This window comes from Bubalus bubalis, chromosome 19 (assembly GCF_019923935.1).
Source record: "Bubalus bubalis isolate 160015118507 breed Murrah chromosome 19, NDDB_SH_1, whole genome shotgun sequence".
In the NCBI taxonomy this organism is placed as follows: Eukaryota; Metazoa; Chordata; class Mammalia; order Artiodactyla; family Bovidae; genus Bubalus; species Bubalus bubalis.
Window position 1 is genome coordinate 45,069,146 of NC_059175.1, and position 17,329 is coordinate 45,086,474.

Here is a 17,329-nt window from a genome sequence, read left to right on the forward strand (position 1 = left end):
CATTGAGATTTAAGTCAATTTTTTCACTAACCTTTTCTCTTTCATCAAGAAGCTCAGTAGTTCCTCTTCACTTTCTGCCATAAATGTGCTGTCATCTGCATATCTGAGATTATTGACATTTCTCCCAGCAATCTTGATTTCAGCTTGTGCCTCATCCAGCCTGGCATTTCTCATGATGTACTATGCATATAAGTAAAATAAGCAGAGTGACAATATACAACCTTGACGTATTCCTTTGCTGATTTGGAACCCATCTGTTGTTCCATATCCAGTTCTAACTGTTGCATTTTGACCTGCATACAGATTTCTCAGGAGGTAAGTCAGGTGGTCTGGTATTCCCATCTCTTTCAGAATTTTCAACAGTTTTTTTGTGATCTACACAGTCAAAGGCTTTGGTATAGTCAATAAAGCAGAAATAGATGTTTTTCTGGAACTCTCTTGCTTTTTCAATGATCCGGCGAATGTTGGCAATTTGATCTCTAGTTCCTCTGCCTTTTCTCAATCCAGCATGAACATCTGGAAGCTTATGGTTCACATACTGTTGAAGCCTGGCTTGGAGAACTTTGCTAGTGTGTGAGTATAATTGTGCAGTAGTTTGATCATTCTTTCTATTGTCTTTCTTCGGGATTGAGAGGAAAATTGACCTTTTCCAGTCCTGTGGCCACTGCTGAGTTTTTGAAATTTGTTGGCATATTGAATGCAGCACTTTCAGAGCATCATCTTTTAGGATTAGGAATAGTTCAACTGGAATTCCATCATCTCCACTAGCTTTGTTCATAGTGATGCTTTCTAAGGCCCACTTGACTTCACATTCCAGGATGTCTGGCTCTAGGTGAGTGATCACATCATCGTGATTATCTTGGTCATGAAGACCTTTTTTGTATAGTTCTTCTGTGTATTCTTGCCACCTCTTCTTAATATCTTCTGCTTCTGTTAGGTCCATACCATTCCTGTCCTTTATTGTGTCCATCTTTGCATAAAATATTCCCTTGGTGTCTCTAATTTTCTTGAAGAAATCTCTAGTCTTTCCCATTCTATTGTTTTCCTTTTTTACTTTGCATTGATCACTGAGGAAAACGTTCTCGTCTCTCCTTGCTATTCTTTAGAACTGCATTCAGATGGGTATATCTTTCCTTTTCTCCTTTGCTTTTCACTTCTCTTATTTTCACAGCTATTTGCAAGCCTCCTCAGACTACCATTTTACCTTTTTGGATTTCATTTTCTTGGGGATGATCTTGATCACTGCCTCTTGTACGTCATGAACCTCCATCCATAGTTCTTCAGGCAGTCTTCTTATCAGATCTAATCCCTTGAATCTATTTATCACTTCCACTGTATAATCATAAGGGATTTTATTGAGGTCATACTGGAATGCTCTAGTGGTTTTCCTTACTTTCTTCAATTTAAGTCTGAATTTGGCCATAAGGAGTTCATGATCTGAGCCACAGTCTGCTCCAGGTCTTATTCTTGCTAACTGCATAGAGTTTCTCCATCTTTGGCTGCAAAGAATACAATCAATCTCTTTTTGGTATTGGCCATCTGGTGATGCCTATGTGTTCAGTCTTCTCTTGTGTTATTGGAAGATAGTGTTTGCTATGACCAGTGTGTTCTTTTGGCAAAACTCTGTTAGTCTTTGACCTGCTTAATTTTGCATTCCAAGGCCAAATTTGTCTATTACTCTAGGTATCTCTTGACTTCCTACTTTTACATTCCAGTCCCCTATAATGAAAAGGACATCTTTTTTGTGTGTTTAGTTCTAGGAGGTCTTGTAGTTCTAGAAGATATATATATATATATATATACATATATATATATATATATATATACACACATACACACACATACATACATACATACACACTAACTTGTGTAAAATAGATAACTAGTGGGAAGCTGCTGTATAACACAGAGCATTCAGGCCAATTCTCCATGGTGACCTAAATGGGTGGGATGTGTTTGGAGGGGTTCAGTTCAGTTCAGTTCAGTCACTCAGTTGTGTCCAACTCTTTGCGACCCCATGAACCACAGCACGCCAGGCTTCCCTGTCCTGGAGGGGTAGGAGGAGTTAAAATGGAAGGGATATATGCTTTCATATTGCTGATTCACCTCGTTGTACAGCAGAAACTAATACATCATTGTAAAACCATTATGGTCCAATTAGGGACTATCCTGGTGGCTCAGCAATAAAGAATCTGCTTGCAATGCAGGAGACTGGGTTCAATTCTTGGGTCAGGAAGATTCTCTTGAGAAGGGGATGGCAATCCACTCTGGCGTTCTTGCCTGGGAAATCCCAGAGACAAAGGAGCCTGGTGGAGTTACAGTCCACGGGGTTGCAAAGAGTTGGAAACAACTGAAAGTGCACACATGAACATTGGTGTCGGGAAGGGTGGAGCTGAAAGTGTAATCAACTTATAGATGAAAGAGAAAAGCATAGAAGGAAAGACTCCACTCCAACAATGAGCATGACAAGAGTCCAATCCAGTCCATTGTTTTGTAAACTGACTTCTTTGATAAATAACTGATTTCAGGTCTGGAGAATGAAAAGTACCAAGTAAGTCTCCAATAATTTTGTGTGTCAGAAATCAAGAATGTGCTCAAAAACTCATAGACACAGCTTTTAGGAACTCAGATTGTCTGAGTTCTACCAGTGGAAGCATTTTGAGCTGGCTGCTCTTCCTTTCTGAATATCCTGCCTTAGAAATATCTTAGCTGTTCATTCAGCTCTGAGGGCTCTTTTCCAACTACCTCACTGACTTGCTTCTAGGCTTGGTTCCAATATCCCCTCTCAAAGAGGCTTATCCTAATCACCCTGCTCTGAATTTCCTGCCTCCCAGCACTTGTGATCCTACTTAGTAAGCTCTGTCTTTTTTTCTATTATACTTATAATCTTCTAAAATATTATGAAAATTAATCATCTTGATTTGTCTCCCCCTTAGAATTCAGTTCAGATGAGTCACTCAGTCATGTCTGAACCTTTGTGAATCCATGGACTGCAGCATATCAGGCCTCCCTATCCATCACCAATCCCCAGAGCTTGCTCAAACTCATGTCTTCCAGTCTGTGATGCCATCCAACCATCTCATCTTCTGTCATCCCCTTCTCAGCAGTTCCTGTTCACTTTCTGTCATAAGTGTGGTGTCATCTGCATATCTGAGGTTATTGATATTTCTCCCAGAAATCTTGATTCCAGCTTGTGCTTCATCCCAGCCCCACATTTCACATGATGTACTCTGCATATAAGCTAAATAAGCAGGGTGACAATATACAATCTTGATAAATGCCTTTCCCAATTTGGAACCTGTCTGTTTTTCCACATCTGGTTCTAACTGTTACTTCTTGACCTGCATACAGATTTCTCAGGAGGCAGGTAAGGTGGTCTGGTATTCCCAACTCTTGAAGAATTTTCCACATTTTGTTGTGATTCACACAGTCAAAGGTTTTAGTGTAATTAGTGAAGCAGAAGTAGATATTTTTCAGAATTCTCTTATTTTTCCTATGATCTGATGGATGTAAATGACAAATAAAACAAGAATTGTTTTTGCCTGTTTTACTCATTGTTACTCATTCACTAGACCTGGCCTAATTCATGGCCTAAAATAAACTCTCAGTTAATACCTCTTTTCCAATAACATTATAGAATGCTGCTGCTGCTGCTAAGTCACTTCAGTCATGTCTGACTCTGTGGGACCCCATAGACAACAGCCCACCAGGCTCCCCCATCCCTGGGATTCTCCAGGCAAGAACACTGGAGTGGGTTGCCATTTCCTTCTTCAGTGCATAAAAGTGAAAAGTGAAAGGGAAGTCGCTCAGTTGTGTCCTTCTCTTTGCGACCCCATGGACTGAAGCCCACCAGGCTCCTCCATCCGTGGGATTTTCCAGGCGAGAGTACTGGAGTGGGGAACCTACATTTTTCTCTGAATTACAGCCACTTTTTAAAATATGGTCATCTGCTTCATGAAACAGAAAAAGATGCATTTCAGAAAACAAATAATTTGTGCACAGTTTGATGTGCCTAGTTATTTTTACTGCACTTTCTTCTTTCATCACTTACTCCTTATAGGCAATCACATTTTGTCAATCTCTCTCTCCAAATGTCTGTAAATGTGTCATTTTATTTACTTGCTAACTCTCACAACCTTGGTTCTGGAGCTCATCATCTCACACCTGGATTACTGAAATAGCCTCTCTTCTGGCAACTATACACAAATCATTTTCTGAATCATTCCTTCCTAAATGAGCATTTAATTTCTCTAAATAGCAACTTTCAAAATGTGACTTCCAAATTCAAAAATTATCAATGAGTCTCTAGTTGCTTATGAGCTAATACCTTCAGTTTAGCTTTCAAAGTTCTAAGAAATCTGTTTCTACTTATATTTACTTACTCTTGGAATCATTCTATATCTTTTACTCTGAATATAGCATTTTATTTTGTTTTACTATGATTTTTGTCTTCAAAATGACTAGAAGAAAACCTAAAAGGAATATGCTACAGGTAGGCTCCAGTTCGGAGAAGGCAATGGCACCCCACTTCAGTACTCTTGGCCTGGAAAATCCCATGGATGGAGGAGCCTGATGGGCTGCAGTCCATGGGGTCACTAAGAGTCAGACACGACTGAGAGACTTCCCTTTCACTTTTCACTTTCATGCATTGGAGAAGGAAATGGCAACCCACTCCAGTGTTCTTGCCTCGAGAATCCCAAGGATGCGGGAGCCTGATGGGCTGCCGTCTATGGGGTCGCACAGAGTCGGACACGACTGATGCTACTTAGCAGCAGCAGCAGCAGCAGGCTCCAGTTATCTTTTTTTGTTTGTTTTGTTAAGTCTCTCGGTCACGTCTGACTCTTTTACAACCCATGGACTGTAGTCCACCAGTCTCCTCTGTCCATGGGATTCTCTAGCAAGAATACTGGAGTGGGTTGTCATTTCCTTCTCCACCAGTTATCATAAGGGTCTGGAATTATTTTTATAGAGTTGGAAAAACATGGAAGTTAAAAAGAAAAAAGCTTCCATACTTCTAAACCAACATAATTGGGAAATGTAATTCAAATATTATGAGAAATTAGGAAGAGCATTTTAAGGAAAGAATGAGAAACAGTACAGATTTATACAGTATTAAATGGATGCCTTTCTGATCTCACAATATCACTTAAGAAGCTGTAACAAATATTCCCTAGGACCATCCATCTTGAGAAGAAAGATGGAAGCATTTGTTCACATGCATTCATCTCCAGTTCATCAAAAATTCTCCCCAGGAGTAATTAGCTTCCTTCCACATCTGGACTGCATGAACCTGAGGAAGGGTACAGTCATATTGCAACTTAAAGCTAATTGTTACCCTTACAAATTTGGATATAGTAGGTAGGAAAACAAACAAACCAACATACAGGTGAGACAGAATCATAATGGTGCAAAACCAGTATCAGATATACTCCACATCTGCTCTGCTCAGATATGCTTTGTCATTTTGTTAAATCTAAACAATATCTGAGGCATACGAAAAACAGTAGCCCCAACATCGTTAAAGACTTAATGCAAAAAAGCTAATGAAACAAATTAAGAGTCTTTCCTGCTGTAGCAGTATGTATTGCTGCTGTAGTGATGTATGCAATGATACATACTTCTCTCTTTTCTTACTTTTTGTGTGTTTTCTTCACAGTCTGGTGACACTGTAGCTGGTGGGAGTACAGCCTTTTGGTATAATCTAGAACTTAACCACAGAGAGTTCTGAGGACATAGTTACTTTTTCTTTTGAGGATGAATTGCTGTGTTTTATTTGTGGGCATAGAGGCATCAAAATTGCAAAATTAATCCTATTGGTTTCCGATAGCCCCTATTCTGTTAAAAAAAATTCTAGATCCTTATGTCATTGGAATCTGTGGATAAAATATCTTCCCTTTTTTTACCCCCTTTGCCATTCAGTAGGAGGAAGAACCTAAAGTGATCAGGTGATGGCTTTATTTATTTTTTTTTTAATTTTACTTTATTTTTAAACTTTACATAATTGTATTAGTTTTGCCAAATATCAAAATGAATCCACCACAGGTATACATGTGTTCCCCATCCTGAACCCTCCCCATTCCATCCCTCTGGGTAGTGGCTTTAAACTGAACAGTACTTTTTGGTAGAAGACAGGAAATCTAAAAGGAGCTCAAATCTTGCAGACACTAAAATTTCAGTGACAGTAAACCATTTTCTGGCCCGTGGACCTGTTTTTAAATAGCTACTGAAGTCACTGCACCATATATTGTCTGTTGGTTTAGCACATGGAGGAGAGACAAAATTCTTGCAGAGATTTTCTCAGAACTATTGTGTTAGCTAAGCTATTGACATGCAATTTAAACATACCATTAGGATGGAGGTTTCCTGTAATATTGTATGTAGTAGTATCACTGGATACTGTGGGATGTCTCCATTGGAGCTCTTCCTTTGATTTTCAGTTCAGTTCAGTTCAGTTGCTCAGTCGTGTCCGACTCTTTGCGACTCTATGAATCGTAGCATGCCAGGCCTCCCTGTGCATCACCAACTCCCAGAGTTAACTCAGACTCATGTCTATAGAGTTGGTGATGCCATCCAGCCATCTCATCCTCTGTCATCCCCTTCTCCTCCTTCCCCCAATCCCTTCCATCATCAGGGTCTTTTCCAATGAGTCAACTCTTTGCATGAGGTACCCAAAGTATTGGAGTTTCAGCTTTAGTATCTGCCCTTCCAATGAACACCTAGGACTGATTTCCTTTAGGGTTTTGACTGGTTGGATCTCCTTGCAGTCCAAGGGACTGTCAAGAATCTTCTCCAACACCACAGTTCAAAAGTATAAATTCTTTGGTGCTAAGCTTTCTTCACAGTCCAACTCTCATCTCCATACATGACCACTGGAAAAACCATAGCCTTGATTAGATGGACCTTTGTTGGCAAAGCAATGTCTCTGCTTTTGAATATGCCATCTAGGCTTGTCATAAATTTCCTTCCAAGGAGTAAGTGTATTTTAATTTCATGGCGGCAGTCACCATCTGCAGTGATTTTGGAGGCTAAGAAAATAAAGTCTGACATTGTTTCCACTGTTTCCCCATCTATTTCCCATGAAGTAATGGGACTAGATGCCATGATCTTCATTTTCTGAACGTTGAGCTTTAAGCCAACTTTTTCACTCTCCACTTTCACTTTCATCAAGAGGCTTTTTAGTTCCTCTTCACTTTCTGCCAGAAGGGTGGTGTCATCTGCATATCTGAGGTTATTGATATTTCTCCCAGAAATCTTGATTCCAGCTTGTGCTTCCTCCAGCCCAGCATTTCTCATGATGTACTCTGCATATAAGTTTAGTAAGTAGGGTGACAATATACAGTCTTGACATACTCCTTTCCGTATTTGGAACCAGTCTGCTGTTCCATGTCCAGTTCTTACTGCTGCTTCCTGACCTGCATATAGGCTTCTCAAGAGGCGGGTCAGATGGTCTGATATTCCCATCTCTTGAAGAATTTTCCACAGTTTATTGTGATCCACACAGTCAAAGGCTTTGGCATAGTCAATAAGGCAGAAATAGATGTTTTACTGGAATTCTCTTGCTTTGTTGATGATCCAGCAGATGTTGGCAATTGGATCTCTGGTTCCTCTGCCTTTTCTAAAACCAGCTTGAACATCTGGAAGTTCACGGTTCATGTATTGCTGAAGCCTGGCTTTGAGAATTTTGAGCATTACTTTACTAGCGTGTGAGATGAGTGCAATTGTGCAGTAGTTTGAACATTCTTTGGGGTTGCCTTTCTTTGGGATTGGAATGAAAACTGACCTTTTCCAGTCCGGTGGCCACTGCTGATTTTTCCAGATTTGCTGGCACAGTGAGTGCAGCACTTTCACAGCATCATCTTTCAGAATTTGAAATAACTGGAATTCTATCACCTCCACTAGCTTTTCGTAGTGATGCTTTCTAAGGCCCACCTGACTTCACATTCCAGGATGTCTGGCTCTAAGTGAGTGATCTTTGATATTAGTGTGAATTATTTATAAGCAAAGTTATGCAAAATATCACAGAAGTAGATAAGAATTCTTTGTCTTCAGATGGCAGTGTTTTTTTTAAAGGCAATGTGATCAGGAAAAGCATACTTATATTAAAAATTTGTGTCAAACTTCTGTCCTTTAACAAGGGGAGAGATCTTAAGAAATCTTTCACTTTAAAAAGTTTTACCCTATGGAAGGCACAGTGTTGCTTTCCTTCATGCTAGTTTGGAGAAATCCTCAGAAATAATAGCTGAACTAGGCTTTATGAGAAAGAATCCATGTTGGTAGGTACATACGCATCTTTTATCTCTGCCATTATGACCACATGTTTATGGTCATAGGATTATACACCTGTCTTTTTGATTGTTGAGATTCTCTTTTGCAATGGAAACTTTTCCAATGAACATTAACATGAGAAATGAAATTCTCACATTGTATATTCTCTCCATACAACCATCCACATCACTGTTTCCTAAACTTGTTGTCTTTGATATTTAAAAGGTGGTTCCTAGAAGTCTAGTTATTTACTGATGTCTAGATCACTCTACCCTGTCAAAAGAAGAGACCACCAGTTGATATCTAAAACTGAACACACACACACACACACATACACACATACCTGAATTCATTTGGATACTTGGTGGCATGAGTTCTTTATCCTTCTTTCTGAATATCCTTGAGGTCTGGGTAGGGGTGAGCTTGAACACACCATTACTAAGTGGAAGGATAATGACTGTAGACCTTAAGAAAGAACAACCCCCTCCCCAACCCTTCCACCGTCGCCTTCCCAAAGCCATAAGCTTCCAACCACACCTAAAAGCACCTCAGCCCCCATCTCATCCTCCACAGTCTGGCTTCTAGCCTGGGTGTCCCAGGTTGAGGTGTGACTCTACACCCACCAGGGCCTGAAGAGGCATCATGTCAAAGCATAGTGTGGTCTCTGTGCTACCTCCTACTTCTCTTGGTTATAGACAAGGTTGTCCCCACAGGCTGGCAGGACAATGTCAGGGGAAGGGAAAAGAGGGGGGAACAGAGACATGGCTCTCTCATACACAAAAGGATAAGGCCCCCCAATTTTTTTAATAGTTTCCTTACTAAAATTTTTTTAAAAAATGCTTTGAGTTTATTACTGATGGGATTTCACTACTGGTTAAGGATTCTAATAAATCAAATTACAATGATCTTGTTTTGTGTCTAGATACTGGGTGAATCAGATTGGAAACGCAAAAAGAAGAGTTGAGAAATGGGTGAAAGGTGCAGTAAAAAAGTAAGTTCAATTTTGAACATTTCCCTAGTTCTCCATTGCTGCCTTATCAAATTACCATGAAACTGGTGACTTAACACAAATTTTTCATTTCACACAAATAACACAAATTTATCATCTCATGTTTCTGTAGGTCACAAGCCCTGGTTGGCTGCATTAGTTCCTCTACACCTCATCTCACAAAGCCAAGATCAAAGTTTCCTCATGTTAAGCCTTTATGGGGAGGTGTTGGAAATCATCTGCTCCCAAGCTCATTCATATTGTTGGCCCAGTTCTGAGTCTTGTAGTTTTATGACTTATATTTCCATTGCCTCAGTGAAATGTCAGCCAGGGCTCAGTCATTGCTTTTAGAGATTGCCTGTATTCCTTCTTATCTTTCTATATGACAGCCCTATAGCAGTGAGGGGTCAAATTCCTCTCACCCTCTGATATTTTCAACAACCCTTCTACCAAATCTTTGCAACTGACTCCTCTGTTTTCCTCTTCTGCTTTTAAAGACTCAGGTGATTACCTTGGACTCAGTCAGATAATCTAGGATAATCCTCCTATTTTAAGGTCATGTGCAGGCTTTAAACACATTTCTTATCTATCTAGGCTCTCTGGGAAAAAAATAATCTCAATATAATCTTCTTGTGAGCATGCTACAGATTAGTGTTTCTGGAAAAGACATTGATCTTGGTTACCATCAGAAAAAAAAATGAAGACCCTTTAGTAATAAAATATTTTAGCAGTGTATTTCTTGCTACATCATTCCTCCTAAAAACAAAAACGAACACAAAAAACACAGCTTGTGGATTTATGGAAATATATTTCTTGAAACAGCTCCTTTGCATAATCATTGTCTCTTCATATATTGCCTGTAAAGTACCTCATCTTTTAATTCTAAAATGAATCATGCTTAAATATGGGAGAAAAGGGTCAATTTCAGGAAGCTGCATGTATGTTATCTGAGCTCTTTTAAAAAAGAATGGTTTATTTGTGGCTGATGCTTGTATCCTTTCAGTAATTCATAAAAGGTGATTCTGAATAAGAAATAGGATTAATTTTTTTTCTGACTTAACTATTCAAATCCTTTCTGTTATACATACATGTGAGATCTGAAAGGGTTTATAAAGAAAATCCAGGGAAAGAAAAACCTTTAAAGAATGGTCATAGAAAGAAGAGTCCATTAGGAACTGGCCAGACTATGGAAAACAATAAGGAGGTTCCTTTAAAAACTACAAATAGAACTACCAGCATATAATCCAGCATCCCACTATTGCGTATATACCCAGAGAAAATCATAATTCAAAATGACATGTGTACCTTGTGTTCATAGCAGCACTATTTACAGTAGCCAGGACATGGACGCAACCTAAAAGTCCATCAATAGAGGAATGGATAAAGAAGATGTGGTAGATATATATATTGGAATATTACTCAGTCATAAAAAGGAAAAAATAGAGGCATTTGTAGAGACATGGATGGTTCTAAAATCTGTCATACAGAGTGAAAAAAATCAGAAAGGAAAACTATATCATATATTAATGCATATAGGTGGAACCTAGAAGAATGATATAGATGAGCCTATTCACAGAGCAAAATTAGAGACTCAGACATAGAGAACAAAAGTATGGATACCAAGGGGGAAAGGAGTGGAATGAGAGGACTGGAGATTGGGAGTGACACATACACACTATTGATACTACACACAAAGTAGACAACTGATGGGGACATACTGTATATCCCAGGGAACTCTACACACTGCGATGACTTAAATGGGAGGGAAATCCAAAAAGGAGGGGATATATGTATGTGTAGGACAGATTCATTTTGTTATGCAGTAGGAGCTAACATAACATTGTAAAGCAACTCTACTGCAATAAAGAATTAGTTAATAAAAATAGAATTGGCCAAACTGGAGAATATCATACAATAATATAATCATTAATTTTATGAATCAACCTGACTGAGCCATGAGGTACCCAGACATTATAACATTATTCTGGGTATGCCTTAAAAATGTCTTTAGATGAAATATATATATATATATATATACACACACACATACACAACAAATTGCTGTCCATAATATGGATAGGCCTCATGCAATCACTTGAAAGCCGGAATACAACAAAATGGTAGATCCTCCTGTGACTAACAGGAAATTTCTCTTCTCTGATTGTCATCGAACTGGGGCATTAGATTTTTCTGCCTTCAGATTCAAACTGAAACACTGGCTCTCTCTGAGTTTCAAGGCTGCCAGCCTTCAGATTGGAGCTCCATCATCTCCTCTTCCAGTCTCAGGCTTTTGAATTTAGACTGAAACTGTATAATCAGCACTCCTGGGTCTCTAGCTGGCCAGCTGCAGATCTTGGGATTTGTCAGCTTCCAGAATCATATGAGTTAATTCCTTATAATTCTACTTTTGCTGTATGTTTCTCTAACTAACTGGAAGTAAATAACTTTAAGGAAAAACAAAGAAACAAAAAAATAGCTTTAAAATACAATGCAAAATCAATAAAAAAAATTTACAATGTTATCTAGTATTTATTGAAATTATTTTTAGACTGTTTTGTTTATATGTAAACTATCAGTGCTGTTTCTCTAGAGAACTATGATTAATTCAGGTATAAAGAATAAAAAGAGGATATTTAATAAATAAGTAGTCAATAATATCCAATGCCCTGTTAGATTCAGTTACAAAAAAGAATGATAAAGGTGGTTAGACCAGAGTGACAGGACTTTTAAGTTGTCACTGAGAAAAGAGAAGGTGAAAGGATGAAAATAGCAAATGTAGAAAATCCTATTAAAAATTGTTGTTTATCTTCCTTACTAGACTGTATTCTTGGTTACAGAAAACAATCTCCATCCACATCTGTTTTATTTATCACTTTATTCTCAGCAACCAGGGAAATCTTAGCACATATTCAAAAAAAATATTTTATAACACTATAATTTCCAACCCAGTGTGCACATATCATTTAATTTGCTCAGTGACAGTGTCAAACAATCTTATTATAATCCATAAAAGAAAATTGAATCTCAGGCAAGCTTAGTTACAAAAGTAGTTAATTGTAGATTGTTGATTGATCTCATATTTTCCTTTTTTCTATCTTTTTAAAATGATTTCACATACAAGCCAACATATTGAGTGATGGATATTTTAAAGTGTATATTCATAAAATCTAGGCATGATAACTCTTAAAAATTTCAGGGGTAGTAAGATACTGATGATAAGATATACTATCTTATTATTTCAATATTCTAGTAGCTAAATTATGCATATGGAAGTGAAAGTTGCTCTGTCATATCCGACTCTTTGTGACCCCATGGACTCTACAGTCCATGGAATTCTCCAGGCCAGAATACTGCAGTGGCTTTTCCCTTCTCCAGGGGATTTTCCCAACTCAGGGATTAGACCCAGATCTCCCACATTGCAGGTGGATTCTTTACTAGCTGAGCCACAAGGGAAGCCCTAATTATGTATGTATGTGTATGTGTATATATACATATGTGTGCGTGTGTATATATATTTAAAATATTACCTGTCATTTAACTAAACAAAATGTATAATTACTGTGTCCCACTTAGTAGATTGGGCTTCCCTGGTAGCTCAGAGGTTAAAGCGTCTGCCTGCAATGCAGGAGACCCAGGTTCGATCCCTGGGTTGGGAAGATCCCCTGGAGAAGGAAATGGCAACCCACTCCAGTATTCTTGCCTGGAGAATCCCATGGACAGAGGAACCTGATAGAAATTTTGTACTGGAAGCAAATGATTGAACAGGGAAAAGAAAAACATAAAGATTCAATCAAAAACATAATGCAAAATTAGTACAAAATATACAATGTTATTTAACATGTACTAAAATTATTGTTATGTTTAAAAACAATTGCTTAGTAAATATAACCAGGTGTAAAGAACAGTGTTCTGGAAAATTTCACCTTTTGTTTTACCATCACATAGTACTTCTATAAAATTGAATCATATATTTGATATGAAATAAAAGTAAATTAAAGCATGCAGAAAGTTATAGCTTGAAAAGTCAGAGAAACTGATTTCAAACCAATGAGTCTTGGCTTTTTTTATTAAGAATTGATGCTATATAATATTGACTCATTTGAAGAAGTTAAATAAAATAATAATATGAACAGCAAAAGAAACATTTACTTTCCTTTCTGTAAAACCAGCACTGTATTAGAGAGCTCTAAGAAAATAACAAAATATTCTTCATCCACAGATGCTTCCAGACTAATAATAAAGCCAATTAAGCTCAGCAATATTCTGTTCTGTTTCAAGTGGCTGCATTGAATTCTGCTAGGCACTTTGAGCAAAGTAAAAAAGAATGATATACTTTCTCTACCCTCTAGGAGATCTCAATTTACTGGCAGGGGGGTGGGAGGAAAATAAAGAAGAGAGAACTCTAAGGAGTAATGTAGTGAAACAAAGAAATTGCAACAGGAGAACAAGGAAGGTGAATTTAATTTCGAGACCAATGATTAAAATGTGGAAATATAAAGTGATTATTCTTATACTGGGTCTTGAACAATAAATTGATATTTACCAGGAAGAGATAAGCAGAGTGGCATGAACAGAGGACAGATGCAAGGTTTTCCAAGGGAAGTGAGCAGAATGAGGACAAAGAAATGGGAAAGTACATTCTGCAAGCCAGGAGTCATAGACTGTCTACTACATCTTGGGCCTGGTGTGTGTGTGTGCAATGTGCGTGTGTGTAGCAGTAGTGTGAGTTTAACAACTGTGGTCTAAGATTTTAAAAATATGGTTGAACGACCTGATTTGTCTTATTTGCTAAGTTCTCTGGTATAAATGTCCATGGTGGTCAAGTTACCAAAGTGACATCACTGATACAGAATTGGGGTGAGATGCATTCTGTTGATTCTACATATGAACTGGCTCCAGCTTATTACTCATTTTCATTTATGTGTGGTGCTGTTGTTGTTCAGTTGCTAGTTCATGTCCAACTCTTTGTAACCCCATGGACTACAGCATGCCAGGCTTTCTTGTCCTTCACTACCTCCTAAAGTTTGCTCAAACGCATGTCCATTGAGTTGCTACAGAAGCTTTATCATCTTGGCCACTTAACTAGAAAAATAAGGGAAGTAAAAAAATAAATAAATAAAAGAGGCACCACTTTTTATTTTTTTTAATTTTATTTTATTTTTAAACTTTACAAAATTGTATTAGTTTTGCCAAATATCAAAATGAATCCGCCACAGGCATACATGTGTTCTCCAAACTGAACCCTCCTCCCTCCTCCCTCCCCATACCATCCCTCTGGGTCGTCCCAGTGCACCAGCCCTATAAAAAGCCTTTTTTTTAGAAGCCCCATCCACATCTATTCGCACCACATAGTCCAAATCTTAGTCACACCGAGTACATAAATGTAAGAGAGACTCTGGAATTTTATGTGTTGTAAAATTGTAACCTGAAATATAAATCGTTAAAGAGTTATAAAGTAGATCTGTAAATATAGGAGATATGTGAAGGCAATTTGCAGTCTCTGCCAACAGATATTATGGTAGAAAAATAAATTAGAAAATATATCAAGGTCAGAACCAAACATCAACACAGGCAATTTAATACTACTCTATACCTACCACTATCAGATTTTCATGTTTATTACATTTCATGATACTACTTGCCACTATTGGAAAGGATATTTGACTAGCAATATAGAGACTTTGTTAACTTAAATACTCAACTGTCTTATAGGATATAATTAATAAAAAACTAAAGATTCTGAAGATTTTGAAGACTACAAATTCAATGGGTTTCCCTGATAGCTTAGTGGTAAAGAATCTGCCTGCGTTGCAGGAGATTCAGGTTTTGATCCCGGGGTTGGGAAGTTTCACTGGAAATGTAATGGCTACCTGGTACAGTATTCTTGCCTGGGAAATCCTGTGGATTGAGGAGCCTGGCAGGCTAAAATTCATGGGGTCCCAAAAGGGTCAAACACAGTATAGCAACTGATCCACCAAAATCATGTCTATCCATACATAAACTAAAATTTTGTTTTTGCCCCACCAAAATGAAACCAAGAAATGATGTCTAAGATAAAGAGAGTTTGCTCCACTGTTTTAGTATGGCACTTGGCACCTAGAAGGTTGGCTTACAAGTAGAAAGTATTATGGAGATTGTGGAAGTGGAGACAAAGAAGGAGAGAAAATAGGATAGAAAAACAGAAGCAAAGATGGGAATTTCCAACTACACAATGGTGGAATGGAAGCCCATGTGTATTTTTGACCATATAAGAGTAAAATTTTATTTCCAGTTAACATTTTACTCAAAGTACTTAACAACTTTTTTGTTGTAAATGAGCTTTTAAACATACAGTCACTGAAGGTGCTTGAAGAAAATAGAAAAAAAAAAAAGCAAAGTTTAGGTTTCAGTTCGGAGAAGGCAATGGCACCCCACTCCAGTACTCTTGCCTGGAAAATCCCATGGACAGAGGAGCCTGGTAGACTGCAGTCCATGGGGTTGCTAGAAGTCGGACAGGACTCAGCGACTTCACTTTCACTTTTTCACTTTCATGCATTGGAGAAGGAAATGGCAACCCACTCCAGTGTTCTTGCCTGGAGAATCCCAGGGACGGGGGAGCCTGGTGGGCTGCCGTCTATGGGGTCGCACAGAGTCGGACATGACTGAAGCGACTTAGTAGCAGCAGCAGGTTTCAGCTTAGAAAACTTATTCTAGGGGCAAACTGCAGAACTCATGTATCATGAATAAGTCTACATTGAAGGCAAGTCAACTGGCCAGGAATCTAACCCAACAATTCAACAAGGAAATAATTGGATTCAAATTAAGGTAATAGTATTAGGTGGCACAGTAGTAAAGTAGTAAAGCATCTCCTAATATAAATTTGGAAACACAGAAGACACAGGTTTGACCTCTGGGTCAGGAATATCCCCTGCAGAAGGAAATGGAAAATCACTCCAGTATTCTTGCCTGGATAATCCCATGCACAGAGGAGCCAGTTGGGCTATAGTCCATGGGATCCCAGAGAGCCTGACATGACTGAGTGACTTGGCACACACTCACATTATTTCAAGGGGATGAAGTGAAAAATTGTGTCAAGTTGTATCACTAGGATTTTCAAGTAATTACATAAGGGAATTTGAGGAAAATGTATGTAAATTTTCCCTTGTAGAATACTGGTTGTTTAACAGGATAGAAAATGCATTGGAAAGAAAATATTTGTGGAAGAAAGAAGTACAATCAAATTGAGTAATATTTACTGTTAAGTATTTGTTAAACATTACAAATATAGGCATTCTTTAATTTCTGAAGAAATAAATATAGGTATTTATTCAGTTGGAAAACACCTGCTAGAAGACAATGTTAAAGAAAAATATGTGGCAGAAAAGAGAAGGAGCTAAGACTGGAATTTGAGGTCATCTTCACTATAAAGATTAACACAGAAAGGAGAGCAGCACAGAAATTAGCAAGCAGTATTGAAAGTTACAGGCTTCCCAGGTGGTTCTAGTGGTAAAGAGTCTGCCTGCTAATACAGGAGACACAAGAGACTTGGTTTCTATTCCTGGGTTGAGAAGATCCCCTGGAGTAAGAAATGGCAATTTGTTCCAGTACTCTTACCTGGAAAATTCCATGGACAGAGGAGTCTGGTGAGCTGCAATCCATGGAGTTGCAAAAAGAGTCGGACATGACTCAGCACACACACACATTGACAGTTATAGGAACAACTCATCTGCCTAAAATATTAAATTTTGAATGCTCTTCTAATCTGTATCTTTTTTCATAAGAAAATTAAAGGCAAATATTAGAGAAAAAAAAACCACATTAATGACGATTAAGGCCATGAGGGCTTTTGATTGCATGCTTCAAACAATGATTCTAGGTTCCAAAGAAAAATCAAAGGTTTAGAGGAAGGACTAGAAACTAGAGGTAGATACCAGAACTGATTACCTGGTTTTCAACAAGAACAGAAGACAGTGCCCATACGGTGGCCCCTATAGTGTTTGCCTCTGCAATAACTCTTCTTCCCTGCCCCTCCTATTCTCCAAAGTACCAGAAAAGGGATTTGTTGCCCTTCTCTACAACACATGCTTGCCCTGTTAT

General features: G+C 38.2%; 1 non-coding gene across 1 annotated transcript; it reads left to right on the forward strand.

Annotated features, from left to right (window-relative positions):
- The first annotated feature begins 12,837 nt into the window (after positions 1-12,837).
- On the forward strand, positions 12,838-12,909 carry TRNAC-GCA. Its single transcript has one exon. It is a non-coding gene; the product is annotated as a tRNA-Cys (tRNA).
- The last annotated feature ends 4,420 nt before the right edge of the window (positions 12,910-17,329 follow it).